The sequence below is a fragment of the Lissotriton vulgaris genome, chromosome 8 (genome assembly GCF_964263255.1).
Source record: "Lissotriton vulgaris chromosome 8, aLisVul1.2, whole genome shotgun sequence".
NCBI lineage: Eukaryota > Metazoa > Chordata > Amphibia > Caudata > Salamandridae > Lissotriton > Lissotriton vulgaris.
The window spans coordinates 631,969,543-631,988,425 of NC_141696.1; the positions used below are offsets into that span (position 1 = coordinate 631,969,543).

Here is an 18,883-nt window from a genome sequence, read left to right on the forward strand (position 1 = left end):
GCGTGAGGGAGAAACTGTGCGCAAAACGATCTCCTTGAGTGAATAAATTACCTTGCTGGGAACTGCGTAGACGTGAGGCGAGGTGACTATCTGTGGTCGCATACCCTTCACCCCATCCACCCCGTGACACGCTCCCATACCTGTTGGAGATTCCTTCGCCGAAGAGAGGGAAGTGTTGCAGAGCCGAGAATTGGACGAATTTAAGGAGATGACTCCCAGAACATAAGTAACATGGACACTGGAAGACCCTGACCTATGTTATTACGCAGTAATAGGCAGGAAGCCCCGGCATGAATTTGCATTCGGAAGACTACTGCTGAATAGATTTCCTACCATAATGCTGTTCAGCCCTGAAGGAGACCTCGTTATGAAAATGATACATTGGTCCTAATTGGAGAAGGTCGAAACACGTTGGCATCTATAATAATAGTGGTTTGGAGCAAAAAACCCTAAAAATAAATAGACTTACCCGTTTGGCAATTTAAAGTGGCATTAATTCCGCCCCCACTGCTTTATATGGTGTAAATAATCTCCGACCCTATATAGGACTTGCTAATCAGGTTACACCGAGGGCAAAGAGGTACATGGTCCCGGTGTAGAGATTTATTGTAAATAGAAGTAGGACAAACAAGAGATAGGCATTCCATGTTTAATTTGTGATTGAATCATACTAAAACATTTAGTCTGCAACATTCAAAGTTGTATGATTTGTGTTGTGTATAATCATAATCATTTCTAATCACACCAAGAAATGAATCAATTGTGTATATGTTGTGTAAATTAATGTCTTGTGTGTATATATATATATGTGTGTTTTGTATAGATTTGAACCTAGGAGAGGTGCAAAAAATTCTTTGAAATGAAGGACTTTCTCAATTTGTAAAAATACTGAATGATAAGCATAAAATAATTTGTTCAAGCCCATAGTCAATAAAAAGGACTTATGTGGCAATAAGAAAGAGTGTAATCTATGGTGTCAGAGGTATTCTTGTTTATAAATATACCCATACCTGTTGGAGCCGGGGCGCTGCGCGTTGTCGTCGGCCTCCAGGCTGTGTTGTAGTGTCTTTTTCTCCTCCTGTGGTCAGAAGCAGCACCGCTGGGCTCTCGCTTGGACACTATCCACCGGATACCGAGAACTCCTCGTCCTTCTCGCCGATCCGCTTCTCTTCCGGGTCTACGCGCGCTCTTGCCAGGATCCCGTTCCGCTTTCATTGGTTGGCTGGCGATGTTGTCATGGTTGTGGGCGGTGTCCTCCTCGGCTTCTCCCCAGTTAAAGGGACCTGGTCCATAATAGACGGTGTTCTCGTTGTCACTCTGATTCCCCCAGTCATGACAGTCTTCCGTCTTGAAAGAGGGAAGGACTGTGTTCAGGGGGCACAGTCCACAAGTTAAGTTTGCTTTCTTGTTCTTCCCCAGTCCGACAGGAATCATGACAAAGACTCAACAACCTTTTGTGACCTACTCCAAGCCACACATGGGGTAGGCCATTTCCAAAGCAACAAAACTTGTTGGCTTGTCAAGTGTATTCAGATTTGTTTCGCCAAAGTTAAAAAGCCCCTACCTGTCCCTCAAAGACCCAATTCCACTTGCATATAAAGGGGTTTGATGGTTTCTTGGCAAAAATACCACTAGCTGACATTGTAAGGCAGCTACTTGGGCCACTTCGCACATTTTTACTAAACAATACAGTGTGGATGACCTGGTTAAACAACAAAACTGGAGTTGACCAGGCTGTCTTATGCATACAGTTTCAATCTCCTGCAACAACCTCAAGCTAAGCCACCACTTTTTGAGGAGGACTGCTTTTCTGTCTATGCGCAGCATGTATCTCTACAGCTAAACATGGCACACACGGAAAATGTTACTCACTCTGTAAGGATCAGTTTCTGGCATGTAGTGTTGTCGATTTACATGTGCCCACCCTCCTCCCCAGCCGCCTGAATTCAGTTGCTAATGAGCATACCTTTCATTCTTTATTTTGTATTCTTATCTCTTCTATGTATATATGCTCCATCTACATCTTCGCCCTCAAGGAAGACAAAAACGATCTGATCATGGACCTGATGCCCATGTGCATTATCTACAATAGGTGGAGTTCCCACACCTCGTGACTCAAGCAGACTTCTTGAAACAAAAACAAGATGCACACGTTCAAGCCCAACACTAGACGGCAGGAGTATGCACAAAATGTGAATCTGAAGCACTACATGCCACAAACGGATGCTTACCCGGTAATTAACATTTCCCTTTCTACAGTTAAAAGAGAAAGTTCAGATTACCTGATAAGTGCTCTGCATTCATTTACATTGAAGTTATGAGACAATTGTTATTCCTTTCTCTAAAAAAAGAAAATTGTGTTATATAGTGCATTTTTTTAAACTCAAATGAACATCCATTATTAGGCCTCCTATACACATTTGGTATGTTAGGTGGCTTTTTTGGCCATGGTTATTTCAAAGCACAGTCTTTTCTGATCTGTACATTTTAGCACATTTGTGATATGCGGGTATTACTACATTAGTATTTCTCCTTTCACACTCCTCTGAATTAGTCTGAACTTTCTTCTTAAATCAAATGCCAAAAGAATGGGGAATCGATTTGAAGTCCTGGTAATGTAAAATTACATTCTATTTGATCAAAAATTACAACAATATCTTTGTAGTGCATAATGATGGGCCATTTCTGGGGGCGTGGCCAGCAGCATGGCGGATTAGACGTGTCCGACCGGATCTCCGTGTGCCTGCCAATGATCCTGTTTTAATCCTGGGCTCAAAATCGACATCCTGGCCCGCAATAGCGCGGGTCGAGTGGGCGGACAATATGCAACAGTGGCGAAGATCCCTGACGGCGGAAAATCACTGTAATCCGACCGATAGAGAGAAAGGCTGTGTGGTGGCCTCGGATACAAGATGGCGGCACTGGTGATCGCGTAAGCTTCGGTGAGGCGGTGCACTCTGGCTGAGGAGCGCTGATTGGGTGGCCTCACCATGACCAGTGGCAGTGATTGGGGGTGCAAGGGGGCTCCGTGCGGGACCCCCAGCCTTTTTCGCCTGACCGGATCCGAGTGTGACGAGCGGCGCTGGGGCCGAGTGCGCTGCGTCCTGCCTTCAACATCGCCGCTGTGAAGGAAGCGGCTGCAGGATACTCTTTGGCTCCGACATCCCCTTTCCCAGCAGTGTCACCAAAGACTGCCCGTGTGGACCCAGATCAGGGGGCCGTGGCCCCATGACACCGGGGCATCTTCGAGGTGGTTGGTCAGTGCTGGGCTTCCCGCGACTGCCGGGTTTGCGCTGGGGGCTTGGAGCAGCAGGGCAGGCTCTCCGGACCCTTCACCCGACGTGCGCACTATGGAGTGAGGGCCTGGCCAGATTGGTGCACACGAGGCAGGGGGGGGCAGGTGAGGCCCACGCTAGGCAGGTGAGGCCTGTGCCGGGCCCTGAAGCTGCCCGTAAGGGAGCAGATGGATCAGAGGGACCTCACGAGAAGAAGTCGGGTCTGCGGCCGCCCCGGGACGGAATCAGATGATCACAAAGGGCGGTAAGGAGCCTTGGCTGGGTGGTGCGACCCCGAAGGACGTGAGGCAGACAAGAAAGAGCTTGGTGTGCCCCCCCTGCCTCCCTGCCCCCTGAGCTCTCGCTCCATGATCGGAGCAGCGGGGTGAAGACACACCCGGGGGCCCAGCCATTGCAGCTCTGGACGCTTTGAACCCTGCTGTTAAGGTGTGATGTGTAGTGGTTCTCCTGTGCCCGTGGGGTGAAGCCCATAGTTGAGTAATCTGGTGCTGGGACGGCACGGGGCCCCGCGGAGAGTGACACTGAAGGCTGCATTGTGAGGGGGCCCCTCTTGAAGACTGGAAGGAGTATTGAGTCACTTAGGCTGCCGCTTGAGGCTGTGGGGTCGGAAGACGGGCAGTCACCGTGACAGACCACCAGCGGTGGGCCACCCCGTCATCAAGGGGACACACGGACTCCCGATGTGTGAAGATACACACGCCCAGGAGATGACTGACAGAGGGGGAAATCATCTCCCAGGTGCAGTGCAGGTTGGTGCTCATGAGCAAACTAGCCGGAGACACGGCCCCACGTCAGAGCACCTGCTCAAAGCGCAAAACTCTGGGACACCGGTGCCCGCGATCCGTGCAGCCTCTGCGGTCTTGCCATACTGCCCAGTACTAGTCCCTGATGGCATGAGAAGGGGGCCCAAAACCGCAGTGGCAGGGGAAGATGGACAGGTTTGCCAAAATCCTGCCTGCGTCGGAACCCCCTGCCTCCACGGACGCGCCGGACAACTACTTTATCCTGCAGGCAATTCCGTCCTCCAGGGAGGCGCTGGAAGGTAAAATTGACAAAATTAAAATTGACGTTAACCTGCTCCGTCAAGACCTTTGGAATGTCTTCGAAAAAGTCACCCACGCTGAGCAGTGCATGTCGGAGGATGAAGACAGTGCACACACACTCCGGGGTGAGGTCTCGGCCTTGACAGCGGCCATGAAGGATGTGCTATGGAGAGTTGACGATGCTGAAAATCGAGCCCGGAGAAACAACCTCCGCTTTCTTGGCTTTCCGGAGACCGTGGAGGGATCGGACGCTGGTGTCTTTCTGCGTAAATGGCTGCTGAACACACTCCCTGGTGCACAGTTTTCACCATGCTTTGTAATCGAAAGACCGCACAGAATACCAGGGAGCCACCACCGGGAGCCCCACCACGTCCGCTGATTTCAAGGTTTCTTAACTACCAGGACAGGGACCTCATTCTCCGGGAAATCAGAAGCAAGGGGGAAATACGGCTGGACAATACCAAAATAATGGTGTTCCCGGAATACTCACGAGAGGTGCAAAAGCAGCGCAAGACTTTCGTCTCAGTGAAAGATAAATTACGGCAGTTACAAATCACATATATTCTACTCTTCACCGCTAAACTCAGTGATCTATCAGTCCAACACTCTGTTCTTTAACACCCCAGAGGAGGTCTGGCACTGGCTAGAGGAACACCCTCTGATAAGAGCAGCAGCGAGCCAGGCACTGCCTCCCCGAAAAGCCCAGCTATTGCGCAGACACAGACCAAGATCACAGCGCTTCAAATTGAGGAGCACAGCAACTGGCCAGAGTGAACAACTGACGCCATATTGGAGCAGGAGGATGGCGGGTCGACACCGAGGGCTTCAAACTCTGAAAGCATGCACCATACGGACAGACTGAGTATGAACCCGCAGGTGAGGGGGCCCACCCTGCAGCGCTCTTCAGACTGCACAGATCAGTACATTACAACAGACTCGGAATAGGATCACCCTTTGCTGCAGAACATTACCCTCCTTGAAAATCCGATAGGTGAAGACACCATGAAGGACACAGACACTCAGACCAAGCAAGCAGAAACAGAAGAATGATGAGCAGTATCAGGCCCGGGGAACCACAAAGACCGTAAACTGGTGGAAGAGCTTGCGAGCAACACCGCGTGCTTAGTTGCCCCTGGTGTATTTGACTCCCCCCCCCCCCCCTTTTTCTCCTGTATTTCCTCCTCATCACCCGTCTTTCCCTCCCTTTCCCCCGTCTTTCTCTTTGTTTCAGTTTCTTTGTTCTAGGTTGGACTTTCTTGTATTGGTTGCCTTGTGTGAGGTCTCCCTTGCCTCTTAGACAACCCAGACATCGGTATCCCGAGATCCTGTAATCAACAGCCTACTACAGGCCTGTAGACCGGAACTTGGGAGGCTGGAGAGGCAGGGGGCCACTTAGAGAAGTACACCTGGGGGGAGGGCAACAGACCTCTCCGATCCAAACACGACAAAGTTGGTCATGTTGACCCAAGGGGCAGTCGCTTGGGTGGGAGGGGGGGGGGGGGGGCGGGAATCGGGGCTCGGGCCGCTTATTCAGTTATTTGGCAAAATACTAGGAATGTACATTTATTGAGACTACAGGGACAGAGACGGAGGGACCAGGGAAATAGTTCCAGCAGTGAGAAGGGCACAGTACGATAACATGACGATGATACATAGACAAGGCACTTATTCGGTCCTCTCCTGGAACGTAAATAGGATGCGTAATAAGGTTAAGAGAGGACTGGTGTCAGCGTATTTTAGAAGACTGAAGCCCAATGTCATCTTTTTGCAAGAGGCGCATTTGAAAGGCACACAATGTGGGTTCCTACACAGAGGGACATACAAGACACTAGCCCACGCGGGGTTCTCCACCGGGGCAAGAGGGGTGGCCATCCTAATCAGGGAAAGCCCCCCATTCAGAACCGAGCGCACTTGGCTAGATCCCAATGGTACATGCGCTGCGGTTAAGGGTGTGTGGGACAGGCAAAGCATTACCTTCATTAGTGTATATGCACCCCCCAGGTTGCAATGACAAACTCTAGAAAAGCTTGCTGCTGTCCTTCTGGAAGCGGGATCAGCCACTCACATTATTGGAGGAGACTTTGATGATGTAGTGGACCCCACATTGAACCGTATGACAGCCCCAGTGGGAGGCCCCAAAGAGACGCCACTTAAGAGGTTCGCAGACACACTGACGTTAACTGACATATGGCGCAGGAAACACCCCCAGACGAAAGCTTACTCCTTTTATTCAGGAGCCCACAAAGCCTTCTCGAGGCTCGACTATATACCAGCCCCGCAGGAGAAATAGGGGAGGTTCACAAAGTAGACTATCTGGCAAGGGGTCTCTCGGACCATTCACCATTATGGCTCACAGTAGGTGCCCGTACACAGCGTCAGGCTGGGGAATGGAAGCTTAAGCCATGGTAACTGAGGGACCCCAAGGTTGCCCAAGAAATTAGGGTAGACTCAGAACTCTATTTTCATGAAAACGTGGGGTCAGTAAACTCTGCCATTACGTTATGGGAAGCGTATAAATCAGTCCTGCGGGATAGAGCCCACAACATCATAGCTCATTAAAAACGGAAAGAAGGTGAAGAGATCACACGGCTTGAATCCCAACTCTTACAGATCTAAATGCAGGCCATCACGAGCGATGACCCCGATCTGTTGCGGAGACTACAAATTCTCCACAGGGAATACTTTGCACTGGCTCAAAAAGATGCGCAAGACAGAATACAAGCCATGCATCTGCGTCTATACGACACTGGAGATAAAACGGGGCAATTGCTTGCGTGGCTTAGCAAAAAAGAGCTAGATAGTAGGTGGGTAACTCAGATATATACGGAGGGTGGTCAGACCCATACAACTCCCATTGAATAGCTAACGCCTTCGCTGGGTATTATGAGGCCTTCTATGCGCAACGTTTGCTGGGAGAGCCAGCACAAATAAAGGCATATCTTCAGAAAATACAGTTTCCCAAACTGGAGGCGAGCGAATCACTGATATTGGACTAGAAGATATTGAACGAGGAAATCATATACGCTATCGGGCATTTGGAAACTGGGAAGGTCTCAGGCCTGAATGGGTTCCCCCCTGAATTCTTTAAACAAAACGTGACGTTATTTAGTCCTCACAGCTATACCTAGAGGCGGAGGCCGTGGGTGGTCTCCCCAAGGATCTGCGGACAGCCAAAATTGTGGTAATCCCTAAGAAGGATGGCCGCCACAGGAGTGTAGCTCATGCTGACCCATCTCTCTTATTAATACGGAAACTGAAATACTGGCCAGAATACTAGCTAACAGGCTTACCACAGTAGTATCCAATCTCATTCACCAAGACCAGTCAGGCTTTATGCCGAGTAGGTCGACTAGACTTAACCTCAGGAGGTTGCACAATTCGTTGGAGGTGGTAACTACTAGGGAAGACCCACACCTTATCCTGTCCCTCGATGCTGAGAAAGCATTCAACACTGTCCACTGGCCCTTCCTTATGTCCGTGCTGGAGGAGTATGGATTTGGCCCTACTTTCTAAGAGAATGGCAATCCATTTCCTGAGAGATCCCTGACTAGAACAAGAATTAATGGTGTAGTGTCACAGGAATTTTCGATCAGACGGGGTACGCGTTAGAGATGTCCCTCACCTCTTTGCTCTGATGTTGGAGCCTCTCACACTGTCATCCGAGCACATCCGTGTATCACGGGTTTCCGGAGGAGAGAGAATGAGGCATTTGACGAGCACATCTCTCAGTATGCTGACGACATACTACTGAATGTTACAAACCCTGGGATGACGCTCCCAAATATCATGGCCAGTTGTGAAGAATATGGCACGTATGCAGGATAGAAAATTAACCGGGAGAAATCGTGCCTTTATCCAGTGAATCGGGGGTGGGGTCCAATGGTCACATTAGCCAGCTTCAGATAGCCCCAAATAGCATACAATATCTAGGGATTTATGTTCAAATGGATAAAGCAGAGGCGCTAAATCGCAACCTCTATAGGGTGCTCAAGGAATTTAGTTCCGCCGTAGAAAGATGGAACTCCTTGCCATTGACGTTGCTGGGCAGGGCGGCACTTTACAAAATGATAGTGCTCCCAAAATTCTTTAATGTCCTTCAAAACACATATCAACTGATACCAGACAGGATGTTCATTAAAATTGATGACACATTGAGGACATTCCTATAGGATGGGAGACCCCCCCAGAATAGCACTGGCGACATTGCAACGCAACCAATACAATAGCGGTATTTCCCTACCAGATATTAAAGCGTACTACTGGGCAGCTCACCTACTGTAGTAAATGAATGGGAACATGCTGCAGGAGACCACCCCACATATGCCCTAGAACGCACACAACTTGCTAGACGCCCCCACACACACTACCTCTATGGTGGGAAGGGTTCTGCAAAACTCCTAACAGCCACGCAAATCGTGATCGCGGCATGGAAAAAAGCGGAACGGCAAATGAAGAGGGACAAGCGGGTGGCCAGGGAAACCCCACTTTGGGTAGGGGGCTGCTTAACCCCTTCGATGCTCATGACGAGCTCAGCTCGTCATGCAGTACACTGGTCGTGTGCTTCTGACGAGCTGAGCTCGTCATGAACAATGTATTCCAAGCACTTTCAGCACAGAGGGGGAATTGCTGCAGCAGTGATAGTGTTAAAGAAATTGCGAAGCTGAGAGGATTTGGGAAGTGGGACCTGATGGGCATCTCACAACTTAAAGACATAATATACCGTAAAGAACCAGTCACATTTTCCTACCTCCAGAAGGAATACGACATGCGCCAGACACAATACTATATATACAGTTAGCACATGCGTGGAGGGCGAAACATATCAACACAGGTGCCCTCCCCGAATATGCCCCGTTAGAGGGACGGCTCCTAATGGGTGACATTGGGAAAAGGCAGCCTCCTGGACATATAGAACCATAATCAACAACAAACCCGACTCCCTGCTGAAATTGAGGGTGAAGTGGGAAGCGGACATAGGTGAGATTAAAGACCTGGACTGGGAAATAGCACTTATACATCCCTGGGAGGTGGCCATCAAGTCCTGCCTTAGACTGTTTCAATTCAAATACCTGCACAGGGCATATTATGATAAGGCCTGACTGCACCGTATGGGGAGGGCTGACATGCCTCACTGCTTGCAATGCAACAGGGCTGAGGGTACATACTTCCACACGGTATGGGAATATCCACACATCCAGATATACTGGGCGACCTTGCTGAAAGAGTTAGAAGATATTTTAGAGGCGAAGAGCCCACTCGATACTCAGTTTGTTTTGTTGGGCATATATTCGGAGGTTGACCTCCCCAGACCAAAGTTAACTCTACTTAATTTAGGATTAGAGGTGGCCAAACGCGACCTGACACGAACATGGGGGGTCACACTGAACCTATCACTGGAAGACTGGAGAAAGGGAATGGACATGTATATGTCAGGAGAGAAGACGACATACATAGCACGGGGCTGTCCTAAAAAGTTCAAGAAAATATGGAATGCGTGGATAACGCACTACGGTCTCACAGTGATACCCGAGGCGGGTTGGTGGCCAGGAGGGGGAGGAGAGAGGCGCGTGCTATCCATTAAGAAAGTCCATATATTGTTGACATGTATGCTACTGCTCTTGAACGATGCTGTTGATGTACTACCAAAGACAATCATGCTCTCTGGAAACCCATACTTTTTCTGTACTGTAATTAAGAAAATGGCAATAATTTTTTTTCTTTTTTAAATGATTGGCCATCTTTGTTTTTTAGATAAATATTAAATATCTTGATGTCCCACGTGATTGCTAACACATTTTAGACGATCCTAAACTAGTTTTACATAGTGCTAGCGAACGATCTTAAAGCAATAGCTACAGGCTTCAGAGTTGCATTGAGTAGTTCCTATGTAGCATAGTCATATGGAAAGCAGCGTGGCTACTTGGTGCAGTGTTGAAAATGGCATGGTAATCTCTATGTGACCAGTTATTAGATTACCGGCTCCATCTGGATTACAAGAGTCACAATAACTCTGTAGGTCAGGTGTATTTCACTTGGAGAATTCTGCTGCTGAGAGCAGCCAACATTTCTGCAATAAATGTTGAGCAAAAAAAGTGGGAGCCGGTGCTGAAACACCAGCCCCCTCCTGCATGTTGTTTCAACAAAATCATGTAATTGTGAGTATTTCCACCTCCTCCCCCAAGATGTAGTGATTACCCCTGTATCAGTAACTCTTGTGAAGTTCGGGGGACTGTAAATAGCTTGCTGTAAAAGGCTATTTTACTCTAAATCATAAATGAAGCCTTTACCATTATAGTAGACCGCAGTCTTAATAATGCCAGTATCCTCATGATAGTTTTAAGTGCTTGTAATTTGGTTTTCAGCCAAGACCAAGGCCCTTAAGGAACCGGAGTAGGATGATGGATTAAAGGCAATCAGTTCTTATCAGCAAGACAATTCACCACAAGAACAAATGAACACTTCCACCAACACCGCTAAAATTTTGTTTTTCTACTTACATTTGCCTCCCATGTTGCCATTGTCAACAAAAAGCACATCATTATAGAAAGTTTTAGTTCAAACGTGACCTGTGAAATACCAATAACACCTAAAATTCCTTCTCTCCCATCAGCAAATACTAACTCCATAATATAATAAAGCACATGAAGCTATTACATACTACTACTGCTATATTTACCTTTTAAAACATGCCTGGCTTATTACAAAGAACAGTTCACTCACCTAAGGAAGCTTCCTGGAACTGTTGAAAACTGAACAAAATGAGGCCCATTCCAGAAAAGCAAAGAGAAACCAAAACCTACTTGCCAACTATCTCAAACGTATCTTGACTTGGGAAAACAATGGACAGACAATGACAATATTAAACTAATATCCTTCCGTACCAAAGAACATCTGCTAGCCTAGCAGACTGCCAATCCCGCTTCCTTACTGTATGCAACACTCAACAGCCACTCTCAAAATGCAGGACGACATTCACCACATCTTAGTCTTCCTAGATCTCTCTACAGATTTCGACACAGTTGATCATCAAACCTGAGCTCAGAATTGGAGCACTGAAAAAAATTGGTCCTGAGACTGGAAATATTGTTTTTGTAAAGGCTAATACTGAACATTGCATGAGGAACACTAGACACTTGTGCTGCCTTCTCCATCGCTGCTATCATAGCCTTCTGTGGTATCCCGATGTGAATGGATTTTCTATCTGCAGTAACTTTTTTGTGGATTCAACATTCAAGCAAGCCTTTAATTATGGTTAGGACTTGGGTAGTCACTTATATATGATTTCATGTTCACCACTAAATCTGCAAATTTGGACAGTGGTTTTGGAATCTAAACTAAGGGGACGGATGTTGATTTTCATGTATCTTTGGGAGAATGTAAAACGTAGGTATTTTTGATTTCAATACATTTTAAAATATTTTTCTGGTATACATTTCATGTCAACTGCTTTCTTGGTGTCAGTTGTGGGATCGTGAGCTATTTTTAGAACTTCCTTGGCCATGTATCAAGTGATGTGTTTCATTCAGATACATGTCTACAAGTCAGTAGTAAAGATTTAGGGTTTATTTTATTTATTTATTTATTTTGAAGCTTATAGAGCGCACAGCTACCTCCGGCGGAGGTGTCCCGGTGCTAGATTACATGACTATCCCCATAAAGAGAGACCAGAATCAAATCATACAGATGGACTAGGAAAGGCGCAATTGATCGAGTCCGATCCTACTGCTTAGTGAACAACCAGGTTTTGAGTTTGCGACGGAAGATAGGCTCAGATTCGCAAAACCTGAGGTCAAGGGGAAGACCGTTCCAGAGCTTGGCTGCAGTGACGGTGAAGGATCTGCCGCCAGTCCGAGAAAGCTTGAATCTAGGAACCATCAGCAGACGCAGATTGTTGGATCTAAGATGTCTGACTGAGGCCGAAATTTTGAGACGTTTTCTCAAGTATAACGGGCCGAATCCATGAATTGCCCGAAATGTCAGGATCAGTATTTTGAAATCAATGCGACGTAGAATGGGGAGCCAGTGAAGTTCTTGTCGATAGGCTCTGACTGAAGTACGGGCCGGGATGTTACCGATAAGCCGGGCTGCCGCATTTTGGACTATTTGCAGACGATCAAGGAGGTAAAGGGGAGCACCTGCATATAGACTGTTGGCATAGTCTAAGTGGGTAGTGATAAGAGCCTGAACCACAGATTTACGAGAAGATTGAGGGAGGAAGGGAAAGATTTTCCGGAGCATACGTAGTTTGGAGAAACAGGACCCTACTACTTTGTTGACTTGAACACGTCCGGACAGAGAATTGTCAAAAATGAAGCCAAGATTGGGAGCTGCCTGCACCGGGGAGGGAGGGGGGTTCAAGATGGGAGGCCACCAGAGGATTGCAGGAGGGGGAGATTTCTTACTGAAGAAAAGAACCTCCGTTTTATCGGTGTTCAGGGCAAGATGATTAGCAGACATCCAGGTACAGATATTTCCAAGGCAGTTTCTAAAATTAGAGAAGAGGGAGTCAGAATGGTCTCGGAATGAAAAAATAAGCTGAGTATCATCAGCATAAGAGACCACCCTGACCCCCCAGGACTCCACTACTTTGGCCAAAGGAGCCACATAAACATTAAACAGTAGTGGACTCAAAGCAGAGCCCTGGGGCACTCCACACAGGAGAGGTTTGTCCTCGGATTCAAAAGGGTGCATCATAACCCTTTGAGAGCGGCTAGACAAAAAAGAGGTGATCCATGCCAGAACTGTCCCACCAACCCCAAGCTGTTGAAGGCGGGTGGTAAGTATTTTATGGGAGACAGTATCAAAAGCCCCGGTTCCTGGGGTGATCCGCATAGAACTGTTTCAGTCTGTGTTTTCTGAGTCATTGGTTACATTCTGTTCAAAAATCAAACATCCAAGACTTATATTGATGTCTTGTTTATCATCCACGGTTATTCTGAGTTGGGACAGTTTAAACACCAGGGTTTCTACTGGTTGTATCCTCCTCCTCTAACCGAATGAAGGTGTGTTTATCATCCTACTAACAAGGCCTCCAATTAGTGCTTTGTTGTATTAATGAGCAACATTAACCAGTCTTTGGTACTGCAGTGTAGTTCCTGTATCCCTGATAAGCTCTGCACATTGGAATAATATACACTATAGATTTGACATAAGATTGAGGTCAGTATGTCTCTATCGAGTATATTAAACTTAATTGTGTGTGTGCCAGGTAACTCAGATGTCACTAGAAACTTCTCGAATGAACAAGGAAGGGATTCGTTTCGGACATCCGCATAAACATGACAATTTTGTTTCCCTTAGAGTCGGAACAATATCTTCAGAGTTGTAGAAACAATAGATAACCGTTTTACTCAGTCAATCGGGCATGCCTCGTTTCTACAGAGTTGCATTGAAAAAATTAAATAGAACAGTTGTGATGCATAAAATGCAATTGTGCTGTACATATGAAAGCAATGTTTCATTCTAAGCATAAGTAGACGATTGAATGCTACATGAATGAATCATAAACATAGAAACATTATGAAATGACCCATAAATACAGAAGAAAAAGGGCCGAAACCATTTCATTTGAGATTACATAATCATGTTGGTGTGGACAAGGTCATATATTGTCTCTGGAAGAATTCTTGTTCTCTATGAATAGTTCTACTATAAGTAGATTACTTGTGCCCCCAATTTTTTTGTATCATAGGAAAAGGTTCTTTGTTTTCATAAAAAATGAAGGTCAAATTTAAAGTCTCTCGGAACACTGTATGCCAAAAAATCAAAAGTCAGTGTTAGGGCTTGGAGAAAACATGAAATCTATGTCTGTAGACAAAAAGTCGTCCATCATTGTAGGTGAAAGTTGGATTACCTCAATTAGAAGATTAACCACACATAGATGAGAAGCATCGCCTTCAGCATTGGTCGCATCAGCAATGTTCGTATCGGATGTTACCTGCGTGCCTGTTGTTTCCTCTTCTACGTCAGCAGTTGCAATTTGCGTCTGTGAGATCTCAATGAATGCCGTCATCAGAGTTGGTAGCCTCTGGGGACAACGCAGAGCATGGGCCGTTACCGGTTTTAGCAGAGTATCGACATCCAAAGGCATGACTGATGGGAGTGTTAGACAGATGTCTAGCACACATTCTGCACCGCAAAGCAGGCAGCTTAGAACAGGTAAGATGCAATCTTGCCAGATTGGTCTGAATGACAGAAACCATGTAGTATTAAACTCTCGTAGACAAGGTAAACCTAGAATTTGAACGATGCGCTCACGACACTTCATCTCCAATAGAGCTCCCTCTATGGTGCTTGGAGTAGCATTGGTGATTTGGCTTGCCATATCAAAGCAGTAGGAGCAAAAATAGGATCCCTGCAACATCTTCAAAAAAGTAGTGGCAGTCCGCCAAACACAGAGTGCATGAAGTTGGGAAATGTTCCGAGGACTGCTTGAAAAGGTGCTAACAGTCCTGAACATATGTTCTTAAATAGATGTACAATACCGCTCGTATCAGACATGTTTAAGATACGTTCCAACATTTCTGAGAAATGTATAGGGCAGTTTGTATTCAAAAGGGCATGTATCTCGGCAGAAGTCCTTGCGACTTGTAGATCATAGGTTTGTTTGGCCAAGGTCAGTGGCACTGTTTTTGGCAAAAGAATGGCTGAGAGTATCAATTTGTATAGAAGAGCTGTTCAGTGAAGGCCATAGAGGCGGCTCCCTGACTGTCTTGGTTTGTGGAAACAATACTTGCATATAGCAAGTGACCCTGGATGACACAGTTACTAGATATGGAATCCCTGGCAACATGCCACAGCAGCTGTGATCATTCAACATAAGGTAACTTCCATTAGAAAGTAGGCCAAAATTGGATTAATCACTGCAGCTGGTGAACCTTGCAGGTGACAGGATAGGTTTGTAGTGGTACCATCGCAGGCCCCGTGTAAATTAATACCCTGACAGAGGAGAGGACCGCTTAGTGCATTTTCACAGTTTGTACCGCTAAGAAACACTTCACGTCCCCCACTTCAACATCTGTGTGTGTATGGTAAATTCCAAGATGTCTTGATGTATTCTTTACCCAACCTTTAATATTTGCCTGCTAGTATGTGTCTTAGGCAATACTGAAAATGGAAAATTGTAACAGGCAGAGTGATTTTACCATGTATTATCCATTCAGTAGCTGCTTTCTCTGCCACTGTAAATGGTAATCTTTCCAGTTTTTCAATGCTCAGCACCATGTAGTCTGCTCCCCTCTGCGCCAATTTGATCCCCTTACCAGTGAGATTAAATTCTGAAAGCACTGACGTAGTATTGATTAAACGCCAAGGCACATAGCCTGCAAGCACGTTTTGTAGCGTCCAGCCTAATAGCATGATAGAACGTAATTGAGACTGACCATGTTGCAACATGACCAAGTCTTGTTCCATGATGTCTATAGCAGAAGACACAATGCTGTCCAATTAATATACCCTGGATGACAGAGTTGTTAATCCATTGTCTACTACAGAGAGAGATTTCTCTAAATTAATACTATAAATTTCTCGTATTCGTTCTGCAGTCTCTGCTTGGGTAATCTTCCATAATTCCTTATATGCAGCATATATACCGGCATATATGAAACGTTTTTGACGCGCTTTTCTTGGTCCTAGCAAGAAATCCCTAAGGTCTGTGCCATCTTTAAGTACAGATAAGTGTTGTTTTACATCCTCAAGTGTAGATTTCTGTAGCCAATCAAGGCATAGTTTCCCTACACTGTATGTTGTAACTACCCCAGGATGCTCTCTTCGAACATATCTTGGGTATGACCTATTGATTGTGGAACCTGTGTTTTGTTCAGGAATCTATCTTGACAGTTGTTTTTGTCTGTGGGCCAAAGCAACCATTTTTTCCATTCAGGATTGGATCTGTTGTGATACAAAATATTATGTACGTCGACACCCCCCCCCCACGTAGTGCTATTACTTGTAGGCATAGGTATGGTCGGTGTGTTCAAATCCTTGATCTTGGCTAACCCTTGACAAGACGTTTGTTGGACAGTGTCATTCAAAAACATAATATGCTCAGGGATGATATAGGCTCTAAACAAAGCTTCAATCCCCCGCACTTGCCAATCTTTTGTACCCCAGACAGTTTTTGTCTCAATGTTGTCTTTCCAAAAGTTGAAACCCTGTCTAGACAGTTGGGCAAGAAAGGCTGAAGAATAAATCGGTTTTGTATTGGACAACATATTTTTCATTCCTGTCTTCTTCACATTTTTTAAATAAAACGAGTAAGCATTGGATAAATTGAACCCTGAAAAATATGGACATTTAATTTCAAACGTTTTTTAGCTACTCTTTGTAGGTGTAGGACAATGTTCCCATTGGTTATAAATATATCAATTTCTAGGTATTGCAGATTTGTGCAAGAAATGATGGCCATAATGGTTATAACAATACATTTGTTCATAGTCTGATAAACCCTCTAAATATTCATGATTTGCGAATACTGCTTGACATTTCTAGATTAGACGTCATATTATTAACAATCTCAAAGTCCCAATCATCAGAAAATGTACTAGATATAAGAAAGTCAGTTAATGAAATCTTGAATTTGTGTGGAATCTTCAACAGCTCTGACGTGCCAAAAATGTCATATTCAGTTCTGTCCCAAACTATACCATCCGGTATAGGAACGACTGTGATGTTCACTGATGACAAGTCTCTTTGTTCACGATGGGATGATTTGTTTGGCTGGAGAATTACGTTCACTTTTTTACTTGCTGTGTCCATTTGAATATATCTTCCACAGGGCTCGAAAATTAATTTAATGTTTACTAGACCTGCACGTCTACTAACCTAAAAAATGTACTTGACCTAACTGAAATGTACTTGACCTCAGTTTCTGGAAGCAGAGCAAATGTGACTAGTTAACCAGATTTAAAGGCATATTTATTGATCAAGCACTTTGTGAGCGATAAAGATGCCTTTAAATCTAGCTAACTTGTCACATTTCATCTGCTTTCATAGACAGGTAAAATGTCAGTCTTCCTTCCTACTTGCCAGAAACGGCAAGTAGGACCTAAAAATAACTCGCCCTAATTGAATCTGGCTCGCAAATGCGAGCGGGCGAGTGTATTTTTCGAGCCCTGTTTCATTTATCAGCATACCCAAAGTTATTACCAGAGCTAACCAAAGTAGAAAGAAGAATATTCCCAAAACAATCCATAGTTCAATCCATGGCGAAACCAGATAAGTCTTTTTCAGGAAATGCAAAAAGTCAGTTGCTTGTTCTTTGAAAGTTTTTTTTGCTGGCGTTGTTTCAGGTTCGCTAGGATCCTCAGAAAACGTATGAAAGTTAATGAAATAGCCAGAGGCAGTTCTGTCAATGGTTTGAATTGCATCAGGATTCGCTGAAATCGCTGGAACCACTTGATCACTTGTTATTCCGTTGTAGACAGGTGTATCATGACGAACTGGTTTTTGGGTTTCAAGAGGAACAAGTTCCATAGTCCTTCTTTTCTTACTGTAGGATCTTCAAAGGTGATGAGTCTCTCAGTTTGAAACTCTTTGATTGTAGCTAGCGGAGTGTGTATGTTACATTGGCGGAGTCCACTTGGCCATACTGCTTAGTATCGGCCACCTAGTGTGGTTTGATCAGGTCGATGGACACCAATCGGTTCTCCTTTTTACCAGCAAGGGGCGGCAGTATCACTGCTCTTGTTCCGTGGATTGCAAGGACAGGTACTGGTTGTCTGTAAGAAGGCCCAAATTCCTTCTTGTCCGCAAACTTTTCTCTGACTAGATCACCAAGCTTTGGGATCCAGACTTGCCTTGCTGGGACCGTTGGTTTTCCCCCAGTGGTGGTTGGCTTCAGGAACACATTGCTTTGTTCCGTTCTTAGTTCATTTAAGACCTGTACAACAGCCAAACGATCTTTGACATCAAATTTCTTGTTTTCCACCACTGCTGTATGACAATCTAGGTCCGGAACCAACATTCTTGTCACAAATAGGACCTCATATTGAGTGATACCCCCTGGAGAACTTCTTGGCAAGTTAATAAGACTATGTTGGGCCCCATAAAGAGGTTTGACCCACCCATCACCCGAACCTAATACCCTAGCTGTTATAGATTGCTTTATGTCCCGGTTTTTTCTTTTCACAATAGAATTTCCCTCAGGATGGAACGGACAAGAGTACTGCAATGCTACGCCCAAACTGTCCATGGCTTCTTTGTAAGCTCGAGACGTAAACACAGGGCCTAGTCAGAATGTAGTGTGCCAATTGCGTATGTGCCGATAAAGACTCGCAAATCTTTTATAACAGTTTGAGCGTCAGCCGAGTGCTGAGGCCACATCCAAAGGAACCTTGAACACAATCCACTGCGACCATGATATACTTATAGTTTCCATCCTTTTGTAAGGGACGGCGGTGGACCAGGTAAACACAAGCTAATGGTTTATCTGAAATTAACAGGGGTGTCTGTGCAGGACGTTTCACAGTAGAGACTTTCATCTTCTTGCAGATTTCACAGTCCAAGACATAATTTCTGGTCTGTTTTCTAATGCCGAGCCACCAG

The 18,883-nt window shown here is 45.6% G+C and overlaps 1 protein-coding gene across 1 annotated transcript in view; it reads left to right on the plus strand.

Moving 5' to 3' along the window:
* Window positions 1–18,883, plus strand: part of PDK3 (pyruvate dehydrogenase kinase 3) — a 1,449,910-nt gene that overhangs the window by 1,216,107 nt on the left and 214,920 nt on the right. The gene's annotated exons all lie outside the window — the stretch shown is intronic.